The following is a 22363-nucleotide window of genomic DNA, read 5'->3' as shown; positions in this document are numbered from 1 at the left end:
GATACTTAGCCAAGACACCTTAGCCAAGACACATTAGCCAAGACACCTTAGAAAAAAACACATTAGCCAAGACACCTTAGCCAAGACACCTTAGCCGAGACACATTAGCCAAGACAACTAAGCCAAGACACTTTAGCCAAGACACAATAGCCAAGACACCTTAGCCAAGACACCTTAGCCAAGACACATTAGCCAAGACACCTTAGCCAAGACACCTTAGCCGAGACACATCAGCCAAGACACCTTAGCCAAGACACATTAGCCAAGACACCTTAGCCAAGACACCTTAGCCAAGACACCTTAGCCAAGACACCTTAGCCAAGACACCTTAGCCAAGACACATTAGCCAAGACACCTTAGCCAAGACACATTAGCCAAGACACCTTAGCCAAGACACCTTAGCCGAGACACATTAGCCAAGACACCTAAGCCAAGACACTTTAGCCAAGACACATTAGCCAAGACATCTTAGCCAAGACACCTTAGCCAAGACACCTTAGCCAAGACACCTTAGCCAAGACACATTAGCCAAGACACCTTAGCTAAGACACATAAGCCAAGACACATTAGCCAAGACACATTAGCCAAGACAGCTTAGCCAAGACACCTTAGCCAAGACACCTTAGCCAAGACACCTTAGCCAAGACACATTAGCCAAGACACATTAGCCAAGACAACTAAGCCAAGACACATTAGCCAAGACACATTAGCCAAGACACCTTAGCCAAGATACTTAGCCAAGACACCTTAGCCAAGACACATTAGCCAAGACACCTTAGAAAAAACACATTAGCCAAGACACCTTAGCTAAGACACCTTAGCCAAGACACATTAGCCAAGACACCTTAGCCAAGACACATTAGCCAAGACACCTTAGAAAAAACACATTAGCCAAGACACCTTAGCTAAGACACCTTAGCCAAGACACATTAGCCAAGACACCTTAGCCAAGACACATTAGCCAAGACACCTTAGCCAAGACACCTTAGCCAAGACACTTTAGCCAAGACACATTAGCCGAGACACATTAGCCAAGACACCTTAGCGAAGACACCTTTTGCCAAGACACTTTAGCCAAGACACATTAGCCAAGACACTTTAGCCAAGACACATTAGCCAAGACACCTTAGCCAAGACACCTTAGCCGAGACACATTAGCCAAGACAACTAAGCCAAGACACATTAGCCAAGACACATTAGCCAAGACACCTTAGCCAAGATACTTAGCCAAGACACCTTAGCCAAGACACATTAGCCAAGACACCTTAGAAAAAACACATTAGCCAAGACACCTTAGCTAAGACACCTTAGCCAAGACACATTAGCCAAGACACCTTAGCCAAGTTACATTAGCCAAGACACCTTAGCCAAGACACCTTAGCCAAGACACTTTAGCCAAGACACATTAGCCGAGACACATTAGCCAAGACACCTTAGCGAAGACACCTTTTGCCAAGACACTTTAGCCAAGACACATTAGCCAAGACACTTTAGCCAAGACACATTAGCCAAGACACCTTAGCCAAGACACCTTAGCCGAGACACATTAGTCAAGACAACTAAGCCAAGACACTTTAGCCAAGACACAATAGCCAAGACACCTTAGCCAAGACACCTTAGCCAAGACACATTAGCCAAGACACCTTAGCCAAGACACCTTAGCCAAGACACCTTAGCCAAGACACATTAGCCAAGACACTTTAGCCGAGACACATTAGCCAAGACACTTTAGCCAAGACACCTTAGCCGAGACACATCAGCCAAGACACCTTAGCCAAGACACATTAGCCAAGACACCTTAGCCAAGACACCTTAGCCAAGACACCTTAGCCAAGACACCTTAGCCAAGACACCTTAGCCAAGACACATTAGCCAAGACACCTTAGCCAAGACACCTTAGCGAAGACACCTTTTGCCAAGACACTTTAGTCAAGACACATTAGCCAAGACACTTTAGCCAAGACACATTAGCCAAGACAACTAAGCCAAGACACTTTAGCCAAGACACAATAGCCAAGACACATTAGCCAAGACACCTTAGCCAAGACACATTAGCCAAGACACCTTAGCCAAGACACCTTAGCCGAGACACATTAGCCAAGACACCTTAGCCAAGACACATTAGCCAAGACACCTTAGCCAAGACACCTTAGCCAAGACACCTTAGCCAAGACACCTAAGCCAAGACACCTTAGCCAAGACACCTTAGCCAAGACACATTAGCCAAGACACCTTACCCAAGACACATTATCCAAGACACCTTAGCCAAGAAACCTTAGCCGAGACACATTAGCCAAGACACCTAAGCCAAGACACATTAGCCAAGACACCTTAGCCAAGACACCTTAGCCAAGACACATTAGCCAAGACACCTTAGCCAAGACACCTTAGCCAAGACACCTTAGCCAAGACACCTTAGCCAAGACACCTTAGCCAAGACACATTAGCCAAGACACATTAGCCAAGACACATAAGCCAAGACACATTAGCCAAGACACATTAGCCGAGACACATTAGCCAAGACACCTTAGCCAAGACACCTTAGCCAAGACACATTAGCCAAGACACCTTAGCCAAGACACATTAGCCAAGACACCTTAGCCAAGACACCTTAGCCAAGACACCTTAGCCAAGACACATTAGCCAAGACACATTAGCCAAGACACCTTAGCCAAGACACCTTAGCCAAGACACCTTAGCCAAGACACATTAGCCAAGACACCTTAGCCAAGACACCTTAGCCAAGACACTTTAGCCGAGACACATTAGCCAAGACACCTTAGCCAAGACACCTTAGCCAAGACACCTTAGCCAAGACACCTTAGCCAAGACACCTTAGCCGAGACACATTAGCAAAGACACCTTAGCCAAGACACCTTAGCCAAGACACCTTAGCCAAGACACCTTAGCCAAGACACATTAGCCAAGACACATTAGCCAAGACACCTTAGCCAAGATACTTAGCCAAGACACCTTAGCCAAGACACATTAGCCAAGACACCTTAGAAAAAACACATTAGCCAAGACACCTTAGCTAAGACACCTTAGCCAAGACACATTAGCCAAGACACCTTAGCCAAGACACATTAGCCAAGACACCTTAGCCAAGACACCTTAGCCAAGACACTTTAGCCAAGACACATTAGCCGAGACACATTAGCCAAGACACCTTAGCGAAGACACCTTTTGCCAAGACACTTTAGCCAAGACACATTAGCCAAGACACTTTAGCCAAGACACATTAGCCAAGACACCTTAGCCAAGACACCTTAGCCGAGACACATTAGCCAAGACAACTAAGCCAAGACACTTTAGCCAAGACACAATAGCCAAGACACCTTAGCCAAGACACCTTAGCCAAGACACATTAGCCAAGACACCTTAGCCAAGACACCTTAGCCGAGACACATCAGCCAAGACACCTTAGCCAAGACACATTAGCCAAGACACCTTAGCCAAGACACCTTAGCCAAGACACCTTAGCCAAGACACCTTAGCCAAGACACCTTAGCCAAGACACCTTAGCCAAGACACATTAGCCAAGACACCTTAGCCAAGACACATTAGCCAAGACACCTTAGCCAAGACACCTTAGCCGAGACACATTAGCCAAGACACCTAAGCCAAGACACCTTAGCCAAGACACCTTAGCCAAGACACATTAGCCAAGATACCTTAGCCAAGACACCTTAGCCAAGACACCTTAGCCAAGACACATTAGCCAAGACACCTTAGCCAAGACACCTTAGCCAAGACACTTTAGCCGAGACACATTAGCCAAGACACCTTAGCCAAGACACCTTAGCCAAGACACCTTAGCCAAGACACCTTAGCCAAGACACCTTAGCCGAGACACATTAGCAAAGACACCTTAGCCAAGACACCTTAGCCAAGACACCTTAGCCAAGACACATTAGCCAAGACACATTAGCCAAGACACCTTAGCCAAGATACTTAGCCAAGACACCTTAGCCAAGACACATTAGCCAAGACACCTTAGAAAAAACACATTAGCCAAGACACCTTAGCTAAGACACCTTAGCCAAGACACATTAGCCAAGACACCTTAGCCAAGACACATTAGCCAAGACACCTTAGCCAAGACACCTTAGCCAAGACACTTTAGCCAAGACACATTAGCCGAGACACATTAGCCAAGACACCTTAGCGAAGACACCTTTTGCCAAGACACTTTAGCCAAGACACATTAGCCAAGACACCTTAGCCAAGACACATTAGCCAAGACACCTTAGCCAAGACACCTTAGCCGAGACACATTAGCCAAGACAACTAAGCCAAGACACTTTAGCCAAGACACAATAGCCAAGACACCTTAGCCAAGACACCTTAGCCAAGACACATTAGCCAAGACACCTTAGCCAAGACACCTTAGCCGAGACACATCAGCCAAGACACCTTAGCCAAGACACATTAGCCAAGACACCTTAGCCAAGACACCTTAGCCAAGACACCTTAGCCAAGACACCTTAGCCAAGACACCTTAGCCAAGACACATTAGCCGAGACACCTTAGCCAAGACACATTAGCCAAGACACCTTAGCCAAGACACCCTAGCCGAGACACATTAGCCAAGACACCTAAGCCAAGACACTTTAGCCAAGACACATTAGCCAAGACATCTTAGTCAAGACACCTTAGCCAAGACACCTTAGCTAAGACACCTTAGCCAAGACACCTTAGCCAAGACACATTAGCCAAGACACCTTAGCCAAGACACATAAGCCAAGACACATTAGCCAAGACACATTAGCCAAGACAGCTTAGCCAAGACACCTTAGCCAAGACACCTTAGCCAAGACACCTTAGCCAAGACACCTTAGCCAAGACACATTAGCCAAGACACCTTAGCCAAGACACCTTTGCCAAGACACCTTAGCCAAGACACCTTAGCCAAGACACATAAGGCAAGACACATTAGCCAAGACAGCTTAGCCAAGACACCTTAGCCAAGACACCTTAGCCAAGACACCTTAGCCAAGACACCTTAGCCAAGACACATTAGCCAAGACACATTAGCCAAGACACCTTAGCGAAGACACCTTTTGCCAAAACACTTTAGCCAAGACACATTAGCCAAGACACATTAGCCAAGACACATTAGCCAAGACAACTAAGCCAAGACACTTTAGCCAAGACACAATAGCCAAGACACCTTAGCCAAGACACCTTAGCCAAGACACATTAGCCAAGACACCTTAGCCAAGACACCTTAGCCGAGACACATTAGCCAAGACACCTTAGCCAAGACACATTAGCCAAGACACCTTAGCCAAGACACCTTAGCCAAGACACCTTAGCCAAGACACCTTAGCCAAGACACCTTAGCCAAGACACATTAGCCAAGACACATTAGCCAAGACACCTTAGCCAAGACACATTAGCCAAGACACCTTAGCCAAGACACCTTAGCCGAGACACATTAGCCAAGACACCTAAGCCAAGTCACTTTAGCCAAGACACATTAGCCAAGACACCTTAGCCAAGACACCTTAGCCAAGACACCTTAGCCAAGACACCTTAGCCAAGACACATTAGCCAAGACACATTAGCCAAGACACATAAGCCAAGACACATTAGCCAAGACACATTAGCCGAGACACATTAGCCAAGACACCTTAGCCAAGACACCTTAGCCAAGACACATTAGCCAAGACACCTTAGCCAAGACACCTTAGCCAAGACACATTAGCCAAGACACCTTAGCCAAGATACTTAGCCAAGACACCTTAGCCAAGACACATTAGCCAAGACACCTTAGAAAAAACACATTAGCCAAGACACCTTAGCTAAGACACCTTAGCCAAGACACATTAGCCAAGACACCTTAGCCAAGACACATTAGCCAAGACACCTTAGCCAAGACACCTTAGCCAAGACACTTTAGCCAAGACACATTAGCCGAGACACATTAGCCAAGACACCTTAGCGAAGACACCTTTTGCCAAGACACTTTAGCCAAGACACATTAGCCAAGACACTTTAGCCAAGACACATTAGCCAAGACACCTTAGCCAAGACACCTTAGCCGAGACACATTAGCCAAGACAACTAAGCCAAGACACTTTAGCCAAGACACAATAGCCAAGACACCTTAGCCAAGACACCTTAGCCAAGACACATTAGCCAAGACACCTTAGCCAAGACACCTTAGCCGAGACACATCAGCCAAGACACCTTAGCCAAGACACATTAGCCAAGACACCTTAGCCAAGACACCTTAGCCAAGACACCTTAGCCAAGACACCTTAGCCAAGACACCTTAGCCAAGACACATAAGCCAAGACACATTAGCCAAGACATCTTAGCCAAGACACCTTAGCCAAGACACCTTAGCCAAGACACATTAGCCAAGACACCTTAGCGAAGACACCTTTTGCCAAAACACTTTAGCCAAGACACATTAGCCAAGACAACTAAGCCAAGACACTTTAGCCAAGACACAATAGCCAAGACACCTTAGCCAAGACACCTTAGCCAAGACACATTAGCCAAGACACCTTAGCCAAGACACCTTAGCCGAGACACATTAGCCAAGACACATTAGCCGAGACACCTTAGCCAAGACACCTTTGCCAAGACACCTTAGCCAAGACACCTTAGCCAAGACAACTAAGCCAAGACACTTTAGCCAAGACACAATAGCCAAGACACCTTAGCCAAGACACCTTAGCCAAGACACATTAGCCAAGACACCTTAGCCAAGACACCTTAGCCAAGACACCTTAGTCAAGACACATTAGCCAAGACACCTTAGCCAAGACACCTTTGCCAAGACACCTTAGCCAAGACACCTTAGCCAAGACACATAAGGCAAGACACATTAGCCAAGACAGCTTAGCCAAGACACCTTAGCCAAGACACCTTAGCCAAGACACCTTAGCCAAGACACCTTAGCCGAGACACATTAGCCAAGACACATTAGCCAAGACACCTTAGCGAAGACACCTTTTGCCAAAACACTTTAGCCAAGACACATTAGCCAAGACACATTAGCCAAGACACATTAGCCAAGACAACTAAGCCAAGACACTTTAGCCAAGACACAATAGCCAAGACACCTTAGCCAAGACACCTTAGCCAAGACACATTAGCCAAGACACCTTAGCCAAGACACCTTAGCCGAGACACATTAGCCAAGACACCTTAGCCAAGACACATTAGCCAAGACACCTTAGCCAAGACACCTTAGCCAAGACACCTTAGCCAAGACACCTTAGCCAAGACACCTTAGCCAAGACACATTAGCCAAGACACATTAGCCAAGACACCTTAGCCAAGACACATTAGCCAAGACACCTTAGCCAAGACACCTTAGCCGAGACACATTAGCCAAGACACCTAAGCCAAGTCACTTTAGCCAAGACACATTAGCCAAGACACCTTAGCCAAGACACCTTAGCCAAGACACCTTAGCCAAGACACCTTAGCCAAGACACATTAGCCAAGACACATTAGCCAAGACACATAAGCCAAGACACATTAGCCAAGACACATTAGCCGAGACACATTAGCCAAGACACCTTAGCCAAGACACCTTAGCCAAGACACATTAGCCAAGACACCTTAGCCAAGACACCTTAGCCAAGACACCTTAGCCAAGACACCTTAGCCAAGACACCTTAGCCAAGACACCTTAGCCAAGACACCTTAGCCAAGACACATTAGCCAAGACACCTTAGCCAAGACACCTTAGCCGAGACACATCAGCCAAGACACCTTAGCCAAGACACCTTAGCCAAGACACCTTAGCCAAGACACCTTAGCCAAGACACCTTAGCCAAGACACCTTAGCCAAGACACGTTAGCCAAGACACCTTAGCCAAGACACATTAGCCAAGACACCTTAGCCAAGACACCTTAGCCGAGACACATTAGCCAAGACACCTAAGCCAAGACACTTTAGCCAAGACACATTAGCCAAGACACCTTAGCCAAGACACATTAGCCAAGACACCTTAGCCAAGACACCTTAGCCAAGACACATTAGCCAAGACACATTAGCCAAGACACCTTAGCCAAGACACCTTAGCCAAGACACATAAGGCAAGACACATTAGCCAAGACAGCTTAGCCAAGACACAATAGCCAAGACACCTTAGCCAAGACACCTTAGCCAAGACACATTAGCCAAGACACCTTAGCCAAGACACCTTAGCCGAGACACATTAGCCAAGACACCTTAGCCAAGACACATTAGCCAAGACACCTTAGCCAAGACACCTTAGCCAAGACACCTTAGCCAAGACACCTTAGCCAAGACACCTTAGCCAAGACACATTAGCCAAGACACATTAGCCAAGACACCTTAGCCAAGACACATTAGCCAAGACACCTTAGCCAAGACACCTTAGCCGAGACACATTAGCCAAGACACCTAAGCCAAGTCACTTTAGCCAAGACACATTAGCCAAGACACCTTAGCCAAGACACCTTAGCCAAGACACCTTAGCCAAGACACCTTAGCCAAGACACATTAGCCAAGACACATTAGCCAAGACACATAAGCCAAGACACATTAGCCAAGACACATTAGCCGAGACACATTAGCCAAGACACCTTAGCCAAGACACCTTAGCCAAGACACATTAGCCAAGACACCTTAGCCAAGACACCTTAGCCAAGACACCTTAGCCAAGACACATTAGCCAAGACACATTAGCCAAGACACATTAGCCAAGACACCTTAGCCAAGACACATTAGCCAAGACACCTTAGCCAAGACACCTTAGCCGAGACACATTAGCCAAGACACCTAAGCCAAGTCACTTTAGCCAAGACACATTAGCCAAGACACCTTAGCCAAGACACCTTAGCCAAGACACCTTACCCAAGACACCTTAGCCAAGACACATTAGCCAAGACAACTAAGCCAAGACACTTTAGCCAAGACACAATAGCCAAGACACCTTAGCCAAGACACCTTAGCCAAGACACATTAGCCAAGACACCTTAGCCAAGACACCTTAGCCGAGACACATTAGCCAAGACACCTTAGCCAAGACACATTAGCCAAGACACCTTAGCCAAGACACCTTAGCCAAGACACCTTAGCCAAGACACCTTAGCCAAGACACCTTAGCCAAGACACATTAGCCAAGACACATTAGCCAAGACACCTTAGCCAAGACACCTTAGCCAAGACACCTTAGCCAAGACACATTAGCCAAGACACATTAGCCAAGACACCTTAGCCAAGACACCTTAGCCAAGACACCTTAGCCAAGACACCTTAGCCAAGACACATTAGCCAAGACACCTTAGCCAAGACACATTAGCCAAGACACATTAGCCAAGACACATAAGCCAAGACACATTAGCCAAGACACATTAGCCAAGACACCTTAGCCAAGACACATTAGCCGAGACACCTTAGCCAAGACACCTTAGCCGAGACACATTAGCCAAGACACCTAAGCCAAGTCACTTTAGCCAAGACACATTAGCCAAGACACCTTAGCCAAGACACCTTAGCCAAGACACGTTAGCCAAGACACCTTAGCCAAGACACATTAGCCAAGACACCTTAGCCAAGACGCATAAGCCAAGACACATTAGCCAAGACACATTAGCCGAGACACATTAGCCAAGACACCTTAGCCAAGACACCTTACCCAAGACACCTTAGCCAAGACACCTTAGCCAAGACACCTTAGCCAAGACACCTTAGCCAAGACACCTTAGCCAAGACACCTTAGCCAAGACACATTAGCCAAGACACATTAGCCAAGACACCTTAGCCAAGACACCTTAGCCAAGACACCTTAGCCAAGACACCTTAGCCAAGACACATTAGCCAAGACACATTAGCCAAGACACCTTAGCCAAGACACCTTAGCCAAGACACCTTAGCCAAGACACCTTAGCCAAGACACATTAGCCAAGACACCTTAGCCAAGACACATTAGCCAAGACACATTAGCCAAGACACATAAGCCAAGACACATTAGCCAAGACACATTAGCCGAGACACATTAGCCAAGACACCTTAGCCAAGACACATTAGCCAAGACACCTTAGCCAAGACACCTTAGCCCAGACACCTTAGCCAAGACACCTTAGCCAAGACACCTTAGCCAAGACACATTAGCCAAGACACATTAGTCAAGACACCTTAGCCAAGACACATTAGCCAAGACACCTTAGCCAAGACACCTTAGCCAAGACACCTTAGCCAAGACACCTTAGCCAAGACACCTTAGCCAAGACACATTAGCCAAGACACATTAGCCAAGACACCTTAGCCAAGACACATTAGCCAAGACACCTTAGCCAAGACACCTTAGCCAAGACACATTAGCCAAGACACATTAGCCAAGACACCTTAGCCAAGACACCATAGCCAAGACACCTTAGTCAAGACACCTTAGCCAAGACACCTTAGCCAAGACACATTAGCCAAGACACATTAGCCAAGACACCTTAGCCAAGACACCTAAGCCAAGTCACTTTAGCCAAGACACATTAGCCAAGACACCTTAGCCAAGACACCTTAGCCAAGACACCTTAGCCAAGACACCTTAGCCAAGACACATTAGCCAAGACACATTAGCCAAGACACATAAGCCAAGACACATTAGCCAAGACACATTAGCCGAGACACATTAGCCAAGACACTTTAGCCAAGACACCTTAGCCAAGACACATTAGCCAAGACACCTTAGCCAAGACACCTTAGCCAAGACACCTTAGCCAAGACACCTTAGCCAAGACACATTAGCCAAGACACATTAGCCAAGACACCTTAGCCGAGACACCTTAGCCAAGACACCTTAGCCAAGACACCTTAGCCAAGACACCTTAGCCGAGACACATTAGCCAAGACACCTAAGCCAAGTCACTTTAGCCAAGACACCTTAGCCAAGACACCTTAGCCAAGACACCTTAGCCAAGACACCTTAGCCAAGACACATTAGCCAAGACAACTAAGCCAAGACACTTTAGCCAAGACACAATAGCCAAGACACCTTAGCCAAGACACCTTAGCCAAGACACATTAGCCAAGACACCTTAGCCAAGACACCTTAGCCGAGACACATTAGTCAAGACACCTTAGCCAAGACACATTAGCCAAGACACCTTAGCCAAGACACCTTAGCCAAGACACATTAGCCAAGACACCTTAGCCAAGACACCTTAGCCAAGACACCTTAGCCAAGACACCTTAGCCAAGACACATTAGCCAAGACACATTAGCCAAGACACCTTAGCCAAGACACATTAGCCAAGACACCTTAGCCAAGACACCTTAGCCAAGACACCTTAGCCGAGACACATTAGCCAAGACACCTAAGCCAAGTCACTTTAGCCAAGACACATTAGCCAAGACACCTTAGCCAAGACACCTTAGCCAAGACACCTTAGCCAAGACACCTTAGCCAAGACACATTAGCCAAGACAACTAAGCCAAGACACTTTAGCCAAGACACAATAGCCAAGACACCTTAGCCAAGACACCTTAGCCAAGACACATTAGCCAAGACACCTTAGCCAAGACACCTTAGCCGAGACACATTAGTCAAGACACCTTAGCCAAGACACATTAGCCAAGACACCTTAGCCAAGACACCTTAGCCAAGACACCTTAGCCAAGACACCTTAGCCAAGACACCTTAGCCAAGACACATTAGCCAAGACACATTAGCCAAGACACCTTAGCCAAGACACATTAGCCAAGACACCTTAGCCAAGACACCTTAGCCAAGACACATTAGCCAAGACACATTAGCCAAGACACCTTAGCCAAGACACCATAGCCAAGACACCTTAGCCAAGACACCTTAGCCAAGACACATTAGCCAAGACACATTAGCCAAGACACATTAGCCAAGACACCTTATCCGAGACACATTAGCCAAGACACCTAAGCCAAGTCACTTTAGCCAAGACACATTAGCCAAGACACCTTAGCCAAGACACCTTAGCCAAGACACCTTAGCCAAGACACCTTAGCCAAGACACATTAGCCAAGACACATTAGCCAAGACACATAAGCCAAGACACATTAGCCAAGACACATTAGCCGAGACACATTAGCCAAGACACTTTAGCCAAGACACCTTAGCCAAGACACATTAGCCAAGACACCTTAGCCAAGACACCTTAGCCAAGACACCTTAGCCAAGACACCTTAGCCAAGACACATTAGCCAAGACACATTAGCCAAGACACCTTAGCCAAGACACCTTAGCCAAGACACCTTAGCCAAGACACCTTAGCCAAGACACCTTAGCCAAGACACATTAGCCAAGACACCTTAGCGAAGATACCTTAGCCAAGACACTTTAGCCAAGACACATTAGCCAAGACACTTTAGCCAAGACACATTAGCCAAGACACCTTAGCCAAGACACCTTAGCCGAGACACATTAGCCAAGACAACTAAGCCAAGACACTTTAGCCAAGACACAATTGCCAAGACACCTTAGCCAAGACACCTTAGCCAAGACACTTTAGCCAAGACACATTAACCAAGACACCTTAGCCAAGACACATTAGCCAAGACACATTAGCCACGACACCTTAGTCAAGACACCTTAGCCAAGACACATTAGCCAAGACACCTTAGCCAAGATACATTAGTCAAGACACCTTAGCCGAGACACATTAGCCAAGACACTTTAGCCGAGACACCTTAGCCGAGACACATAAGCCAAGACACCTTAGCCGAGACACATTAGCCAAGACAACTAAGCCAAGACACTTTAGCCAAGACACCTTAGCCAAGACACCTTAGCCAAGACACATTAGCCAAGACACCTTAGTCAAGACACCTTAGCCGAGACACATTAGCCAAGACACCTTAGCCAAGACACCTTAGCCAAGACACCTTAGCCAATACACTTTAGCCAAGACACATTAGCCAAGACACTTTAGCCAAGACACATTAGCCAAGACACCTTAGCCAAGACACATTATCCGAGACACATTAGCCAAGACACCTTAGCCAAGACGCCTTAGCCAAGACACATTCGCCAAGACACATTAGCCAAGACACCTTAGCCAAGACACCTTAGCCAAGACACCTTAGCCAAGACACATTAGCCAAGACACCTTAGCCAAGACACCTTAGCCAAGACACATTAGCCAAGACACCTTAGCCGAGACACATTAGCCAAGACACCTTAGCCAAGACACCTTAGCCAAGACACCTTAGCCAAGACACCTTAGCCAAGACACATTAGCCAAGACACTTTAGCCAAGACACATTAGCCAAGACACCTTAGCCAAGACACCTTAGCCAAGACACCTTAGCAAAGACACATTAGCCAAGACACATTAGCCAAGACACCTTAGTCAAGACACCTTAGCCAAGACACATTAGCCGAGACACATTAGCCAAGACACCTTAGCCAAGACACCTTAGCCAAGACACATTAGCCAAGACACATTAGCCAAGACACCTTAGTCAAGACACCTTAGCCAAGACACATTAGCCAAGACACATTAGCCGAGACACCTTAGCCAAGACACATTAGCCAAGACACCTTAGCCAAGACACATTAGCCAAGACACCTTAGCCAAGACACCTTAGCCAAGACACATTAGCCGCGACACCTTAGCCAAGACACTTTAGCCATGACACATTAGCCAAGACACCTTAGCCAAGACACATTAGCCAAGACACATTAGCCGAGACACCTTAGCCAAGACACATTAGCCAAGACACCTTAGCCAAGACACATTAGCCAAGACACCTTAGCCGAGACACATTCGCCAAGACACCTTAGCCAAGACACCTTAGCCAAGACACCTTAGCCAAGACACCTTAGCCAAGACACCTTAGCCAAGACACATTAGCCAAGACACTTTAGCCAAGACACATTAGCCAAGACACCTTAGCCAAGACACCTTAGCCAAGACACCTTAGCCAAGACACATTAGCCAAGACACCTTAGTCATGACACCTTAGCCAAGACACATTAGCCGAGACACATTAGCCAAGACACCTTAGCCAAGACACCTTAGCCAAGACACCTTAGCAAAGACACCTTAGCCAAGACACCTTAGCCAAGAAACATTAGCCAAGACACCTTAGCCAAGACACCTTAGCCGAGACACCTTAGCCAAGACACCTAAGCCAAGACACTTTAGCCAAGACATATTAGCCAAGACACCTTAGCCAAAACACCTTAGCCAAGACACATTAGCCAAGACACCTTAGCCGAGACACCTTAGCCAAGACACCTTAGCCAAGACACATTAGCCACGACACATTAGCTAAGACACCTTAGCCAAGACACCTTAGCCAAGATACATTAGCCAAGACACCTTAGCCGAGACACATTAGCCAAGACACTTTAGCCGAGACACCTTAGCCGAGACACATTAGCCAAGACACCTTAGCCAAGACACCTTAGCCAAGACACCTTAGCCAAGACACCTTAGCCAAGACACCTTAGCCAAGACGCTTTAGCCGAGACACATTAGCCAAGACACCTTAGCCAAGACACCTTAGCCAAGACACCTTAGCCAAGACACCTTAGCCAAGACACCTTAGCCGAGACACATTAGCCAAGACACATTAGCCAAGACACATTAGCCAAGACACCTTAGCCAAGACACCTTAGCCAAGACACATTAGCCGAGACACATTAGCCAAGACACCTTAGCCAAGACACATTAGCCAAGACACATTAGCCAAGACACCTTAGCCAAGACACATTAGCCGAGACACATTAGCCAAGACACCTTAGCCAAGACACATTAGCCAAGACACCTTAGCCAAGACACATTAGCCAAGACACATTAGCCAAGACACCTTAGCCAAGACACATTAGCCGAGACACCTTAGCCGAGACACATTAGCCAAGACACATTAGCCGAGACACATTAGCCAAGACACCTTAACCAAGACACCTTAGCCAAGACACCTTAGCCAAGACACTTTAGCCAAGACACATTAGCCAAGACACCTTAGCCAAGACACTTTAGCCGAGACACATTAGCCAAGACACTTTAGCCAAGACACATTAGCCAAGACACCTTAGCCAAGACACCTTAGCCAAGACACATTAGCCAAGACACCTTAGTCAAGACACCTTAGCCAAGACACATTAGCCGAGACACATTAGCCAAGACACCTTAGCCAAGACACCTTAGCCAAGACACCTTAGCCAAGACACCTTAGCCAAGACACATTAGCCAAGACACCTTAGCCAAGACACATTAGCCAAGACACCTTAGCCAAGACACCTTAGCCGAGACACATTAGCCAAGACACCTAAGCCAAGACACTTTAGCCAAGACACATTAGCCAAGACACCTTAGCCAAGACACATTAGCCGAGACACATTAGCCAAGACACCTTAGCCAAGACACCTTAGCCAAGACACATTAGCCAAGACACCTTAGCCAAGACACATTAGCCAAGACACCTTAGCCAAGACACCTTAGCCAAGACACCTTAGCCAAGACACCTTAGCCAAGACACATTAGCCAAGACACCTTAGAAAAGACACATTAGTCAAGACACCTTAGCCAAGACACCTTAGCCAAGACACATTAGCCAAGACACATTAGCCAAGACACCTTAGCCAAGACACATTAGCCAAGACACCTTAGCCGAGACACATTAGCCAAGACACCTAAGCCAAGACACATTAGCCAAGACACATTAGCCAAGACACATTAGCCAAGACACCTTAGCCAAGACACATTAGCCAAGACACCTTAGCCAAGACACCTTAGCCAAGACACATTAGCCAAGACACCTTAGCCAAGACACATTAGCCAAGACACATTAGCCAAGACACCTTAGCCAAGACACCTTAGCCAAGACACCTTAGCCAAGACACATTAGCCAAGACACTTTAGCCGAGACACATTAGCCAAGACACTTTAGCCAAGACACATTAGCCAAGACACCTTAGCCAAGACACCTTAGCCAAGACACATTAGCCAAGACACCTTAGTCAAGACACCTTAGCCAAGACACATTAGCCGAGACACATTAGCCAAGACACCTTAGCCAAGACACCTTAGCCAAGACACCTTAGCCAAGACACCTTAGCCAAGACACCTTAGCCAAGACACATTAGCCAAGACACCTTAGCCAAGACACATTAGCCAAGACACCTAAGCCAAGACACCTTAGCCGAGACACATTAGCCAGGACACTTTAGCCAAGACACATTAGCCAAGACACATTAGCCAAGACACCTTAGCCAAGACACCTTAGCCAAGACACCTTAGCCAAGACACATTAGCCAAGACACCTTAGCCAAGACACCTTAGCCAAGACACCTTAGCCAAGACACCTTAGCCAAGACACCTTAGCCGAGACACATTAGCCGAGACACATTAGCCAAGACACCTTAGCCAAGACACCTTAGCCAAGACACCTTAGCCAAGACACCTTAGCCAAGACACCTTAGCCAAGACACCTTAGCCAAGACACATTAGCCAAGACACATTAGCCAAGACACCTTAGCCAAGACACCTTAGCCAAGACACATTAGCCAAGACACCTTAGCCAAGACACCTTAGCCAAGACACATTAGCCAAGACACATTAGCCAAGACACCTTAGCCAAGACACATTAGCCAAGACACCTTAGCCGAGACACATTAGCCAAGACACCTTAGCCAAGACACCTTAGCCAAGACACCTTAGCCAAGACACATTAGCCAAGACACCTTAGCCAAGACACCTTAGCCGAGACACATTAGCCAAGACACCTTAGCCAAGACACCTTAGCCAAGACACATTAGCCAAGACACCTTAGCCGAGACACATTAGCCAAGACACCTTAGCCAAGACACCTTAGCCAAGACACCTTAGCCGAGACACATTAGCCAAGACACCTTAGCCAAGACACATTAGCCAAGACACATTAGCCAAGACACCTTAGCCAAGACACATTAGCCGAGACACATTAGCCAAGACACCTTAGCCAAGACACCTTAGCCAAGACACATTAGCCAAGACACCTTAGCCAAGACACATTAGCCAAGACACATTAGCCAAGACACCTTAGCCAAGACACCTTAGCCAAGACACCTTAGCCAAGACACATTAGCCAAGACACTTTAGCCGAGACACATTAGCCAAGACACTTTAGCCAAGACACATTAGCCAAGACACCTTAGCCAAGACACCTTAGCCAAGACACATTAGCCAAGACACCTTAGTCAAGACACCTTAGCCAAGACACATTAGCCGAGACACATTAGCCAAGACACCTTAGCCAAGACACCTTAGCCAAGACACCTTAGCCAAGACACCTTAGCCAAGACACATTAGCCAAGACACCTTAGCCAAGACACATTAGCCAAGACACCTTAGCCAAGACACCTTAGCCGAGACACATTAGCCAAGACACCTAAGCCAGGACACTTTAGCCAAGACACATTAGCCAAGACACCTTAGCCAAGACACCTTAGCCAAGACACCTTAGCCAAGACACATTAGCCAAGACACCTTAGCCAAGACACCTTAGCCAAGACACCTTAGCCAAGACACCTTAGCCAAGACACCTTAGCCGAGACACATTAGCCGAGACACATTAGCCAAGACACCTTAGCCAAGACACCTTAGCCAAGACACCTTAGCCAAGACACCTTAGCCAAGACACCTTAGCCAAGACACATTAGCCAAGACACATTAGCCAAGACACCTTAGCCAAGACACCTTAGCCAAGACACATTAGCCAAGACACCTTAGCCAAGACACCTTAGCCAAGACACATAAGCCAAGACACATTAGCCAAGACACCTTAGCCAAGACACATTAGCCAAGACACCTTAGCCGAGACACATTAGCCAAGACACCTTAGCCAAGACACCTTAGCCAAGACACATTAGCCAAGACACCTTAGTCAAGACACCTTAGCCAAGACACATTAGCCGAGACACATTAGCCAAGACACCTTAGCCAAGACACATTAGCCAAGACACATTAGCCAAGACACCTTAGCCAAGACACATTAGCCAAGACACCTTAGCCGAGACACATTAGCCAAGACACCTTAGCCAAGACACCTTAGCCAAGACACCTTAGCCAAGACACATTAGCCAAGACACCTTAGCCAAGACACCTTAGCCGAGACACCTTAGCCAAGACACCTTAGCCAAGACACCTTAGCCAAGACACCTTAGCCAAGACACCTTAGCCGAGACACATTAGCCGAGACACATTAGCCAAGACACCTTAGCCAAGACACCTTAGCCAAGACACCTTAGCCAAGACACCTTAGCCAAGACACCTTAGCCAAGACACCTTAGCCAAGACACCTTAGCCAAGACACATTAGCCAAGACACATTAGCCAAGACACCTTAGCCAAGACACCTTAGCCAAGACACATTAGCCAAGACACCTTAGCCAAGACACCTTAGCCAAGACACATTAGCCAAGACACATTAGCCAAGACACCTTAGCCAAGACACATTAGCCAAGACACCTTAGCCGAGACACATTAGCCAAGACACCTTAGCCAAGACACCTTAGCCAAGACACCTTAGCCAAGACACATTAGCCAAGACACCTTAGCCAAGACACCTTAGCCGAGACACATTAGCCAAGACACCTTAGCCAAGACACCTTAGCCAAGACACATTAGCCAAGACACCTTAGCCGAGACACATTAGCCAAGACACCTTAGCCAAGACACCTTAGCCAAGACACATTAGCCAAGACACATTAGCCAAGACACCTTAGCCGAGACACATTAGCCAAGACACCTTAGCCAAGACACCTTAGCCAAGACACATTAGCCAAGACACCTTAGCCAAGACACCTTAGCCAAGACACTTTAGCCAAGACACCTTAGCCAAGACACCTTAGCCAAGACACCTTAGCCAAGACACCTTAGCCAAGACACCTTAGCCAAGACACCTTAGCCAAGACACCTTAGCCAAGACACCTTAGCCAAGTCACCTTAGCCAAGACACCTTAGCCAAGACACATTAGCCAAGACACCTTAGCCAAGACACATTAGCCAAGACACCTTAGCCAAGACACCTTAGCCAAGACACATTAGCCAAGACACCTTAGCCAAGACACATTAGCCAAGACACCTTAGCCAAGACACCTTAGCCAAGACACATTAGCCAAGACACATTAGCCAAGACACCTTAGCCAAGACACCTTAGCCAAGACACCTTAGCCAAGACACCTTAGCCAAGACACCTTAGCCAAGCCACATTAGCCAAGACACATTAGCCAAGACACCTTAGCCAAGACACATTAGCCAAGACACCTTAGCCGAGACACATTAGCCAAGATACCTTAGCCAAGACACCTTAGCCAAGACACCTTAGCCAAGACACATTAGCCAAGACACCTTAGCCAAGACACCTTAGCCGAGACACATTAGCCAAGACACCTTAGCCAAGACACCTTAGCCAAGACACCTTAGCCAAGACACCTTAGCCAAGACACCTTAGCCGAGACACATTAGCCAAGACACCTTAGCCAAGACACCTTAGCCAAGACACCTTAGCCAAGACACCTTAGCCAAGACACCTTAGCCAAGACACCTTAGCCAAGACACCTTAGCCAAGACACATTAGCCAAGACACATTAGCCAAGACACCTTAGCCGAGACACCTTAACCAAGACACCTTAGCCAAGACACATTAGCCAAGACACATTAGCCAAGACACCTTAGCCAAGACACCTTAGCCAAGACACCTTAGCCAAGACACCTTAGCCAAGACACCTTAGCCAAGACACCTTAGCCAAGACACCTTAGCCAAGACACCTTAGCCAAGACACATTAGCCAAGACACCTTAGCCAAGACACATTAGCCAAGACACTTTAGCCGAGACACCTTAGCCAAGACACCTTAGCCAAGATACCTTAGCCAAGACACCTTAGCCAAGACACCTTAGCCAAGACACATTAGCCAAGACACATTAGCCAAGACACATAAGCCAAGACACCTTAGCCAAGACACCTTAGCCGAGACACATTAGCCAAGACACCTAAGCCAAGACACTTTAGCCAAGACACATTAGCCAAGACACCTTAGCCAAGACACCTTAGCCAAGACACCTTAGCCAAGACACCTTAGCCGAGACACATTAGCCAAGACACCTTAGCCAAGACACATTAGCCAAGACACCTTAGCCAAGACACCTTAGCCAAGACACCTTAGCCAAGACACCTAAGCCGAGACACATTAGCCAAGACACTTTAGCCGAGACACCTTAGCCAAGACACCTTAGCCAAGATACCTTAGCCAAGACACCTTAGCCAAGACACCTTAGCCAAGACACATTAGCCAAGACACATTAGCCAAGACACATAAGCCAAGACACCTTAGCCAAGACACCTTAGCCAAGACACCTTAGCCAAGACACCTTAGCCAAGACACATTAGCCAAGACACCTTAGCCAAGACACATTAGCCAAGACACCTTAGCCAAGACACCTTAGCCAAGACACATTAGCCAAGACACCTTAGCCGAGACACATTAGCCAAGACACCTTAGCCAAGACACCTTAGCCAAGACACCTTAGCCAAGACACATTAGCCAAGACACTTTAGCCAAGACACATTAGCCAAGACACCTTAGCCAAGACACCTTAGCCGAGACACATTAGCCAAGACACCTAAGCCAAGACACTTTAGCCAAGACACATTAGCCAAGACACCTTAGCCAAGACACCTTAGCCAAGACACTTTAGCCAAGACACCTTAGCCAAGACACCTTAGCCGAGACACATTAGCCAAGACACCTTAGCCAAGACACATTAGCCAAGACACCTTAGCCAAGACACATTAGCCAAGACACCTTAGCCAAGACACCTTAGCCGAGGCACATTAGCCAAGACACCTAAGCCAAGACACTTTAGCCAAGACACCTTAGCCAAGACACCTTAGCCAAGACACCTTAGCCAAGACACCTTAGCCAAGACACATTAGCCAAGACACATTAGCCAAGACACCTTAGCCAAGACACCTTAGCCAAGACACCTTAGCCAAGACACCTGAGCAGAGACACCTTAGCCAAGACACCTTAGCCGAGACACATTAGCCAAGACACCTTAGCCAAGACACATTAGCCAAGACACCTTAGCCAAGACACCTTAGCCAAGACACCTTAGCCAAGACACATTAGCCAAGACACTTTAGCCAAGACACATTAGCCAAGACACCTTAGCCAAGACACCTTAGCCGAGACACATTAGCCAAGACACCTAAGCCAAGACACTTTAGCCAAGACACATTAGCCAAGACACCTTAGCCAAGACACCTTAGCCAAGACACCTTAGCCAAGACACCTTAGCCAAGACACCTTAGCCGAGACACATTAGCCAAGACACCTTAGCCAAGACACATTAGCCAAGACACCTTAGCCAAGACACCTTAGCCAAGACACCTTAGCCAAGACACCTTAGCCAAGACACCTAAGCCGAGACACATTAGCCAAGACACTTTAGCCGAGACACCTTAGCCAAGACACCTTAGCCAAGACACCTTAGCCAAGACACCTTAGCCAAGACACCTTAGCCAAGACACATTAGCCAAGACACATTAGCCAAGACACATAAGCCAAGACACCTTAATCGAGACACATTAGCCAAGACACATTAGCCAAGACACCTTAGCCAAGACACCTTAGCCAAGACACCTTAGCCAAGACACCTTAGCCAAGACACCTTAGCCGAGACACATTAGCCAAGACACATTAGCCAAGACACCTTAGCCAAGACACCTTAGCCAAGACACCTTAGCCAAGACACCTAAGCCGAGACACATTAGCCAAGACACTTAACCGAGACACCTTAGCCAAGACACCTTAGCCAAGATACCTTAGCCAAGACACCTTAGCCAAGACACATTAGCCAAGACACATTAGCCAAGACACATAAGCCAAGACACCTTAGCCAAGACACCTTAGCCAAGACACCTTAGCCAAGACACATAAGCCAAGACACCTTAGCCGAGACACCTTAGCCAAGACACCTTAGCCAAGACACCTTAGCCAAGACACCTTAGCCAAGACACATTAGCCAAGACACTTTAGCCAAGACACATTAGCCAAGACACCTTAGCCAAGACACCTTAGCCGAGACACATTAGCCAAGACACCTAAGCCAAGACACTTTAGCCAAGACACATTAGCCAAGACACCTTAGCCAAGACACCTTAGCCAAGACACATTAGCCAAGACACCTTAGCCAAGACACCTTAGCCGAGACACATTAGCCAAGACACCTTAGCCAAGACACATTAGCCAAGACACCTTAGCCAAGACACCTTAGCCAAGACACATTAGCCAAGACACATTAGCCAAGACACATTAGCCAAGACACCTTAGCCAAGACACCTTAGCCAAGACACCTTAGCCAAGACACATTAGCCAAGACACATAAGCCAAGACACCTTAGCCAAGA

General features: G+C 47.3%; 1 long non-coding RNA gene across 1 annotated transcript in view; it reads right to left on the bottom strand.

Annotated features, from left to right (window-relative positions):
• LOC125774517 (uncharacterized) overlaps positions 1 to 18912 on the bottom strand; it is a 55469-nt gene extending 36557 nt beyond the window's left edge. The window contains exon 1 of the long non-coding RNA XR_007420998.1: positions 18882 to 18912. This is a non-coding gene — a long non-coding RNA (uncharacterized LOC125774517). The remainder of the gene's footprint in view (positions 1 to 18881) is intronic.
• Positions 18913 to 22363: the final 3451 nt, after the last annotated feature.

Source organism: Anopheles funestus, unplaced genomic scaffold, assembly GCF_943734845.2.
Source record: "Anopheles funestus unplaced genomic scaffold, idAnoFuneDA-416_04 scaffold_16_ctg1, whole genome shotgun sequence".
Lineage (NCBI taxonomy): Eukaryota > Metazoa > Arthropoda > Insecta > Diptera > Culicidae > Anopheles > Anopheles funestus.
Note: the sequence above shows the minus strand (reverse complement) of the source record. Positions and strands in the feature narration are given on the sequence as shown.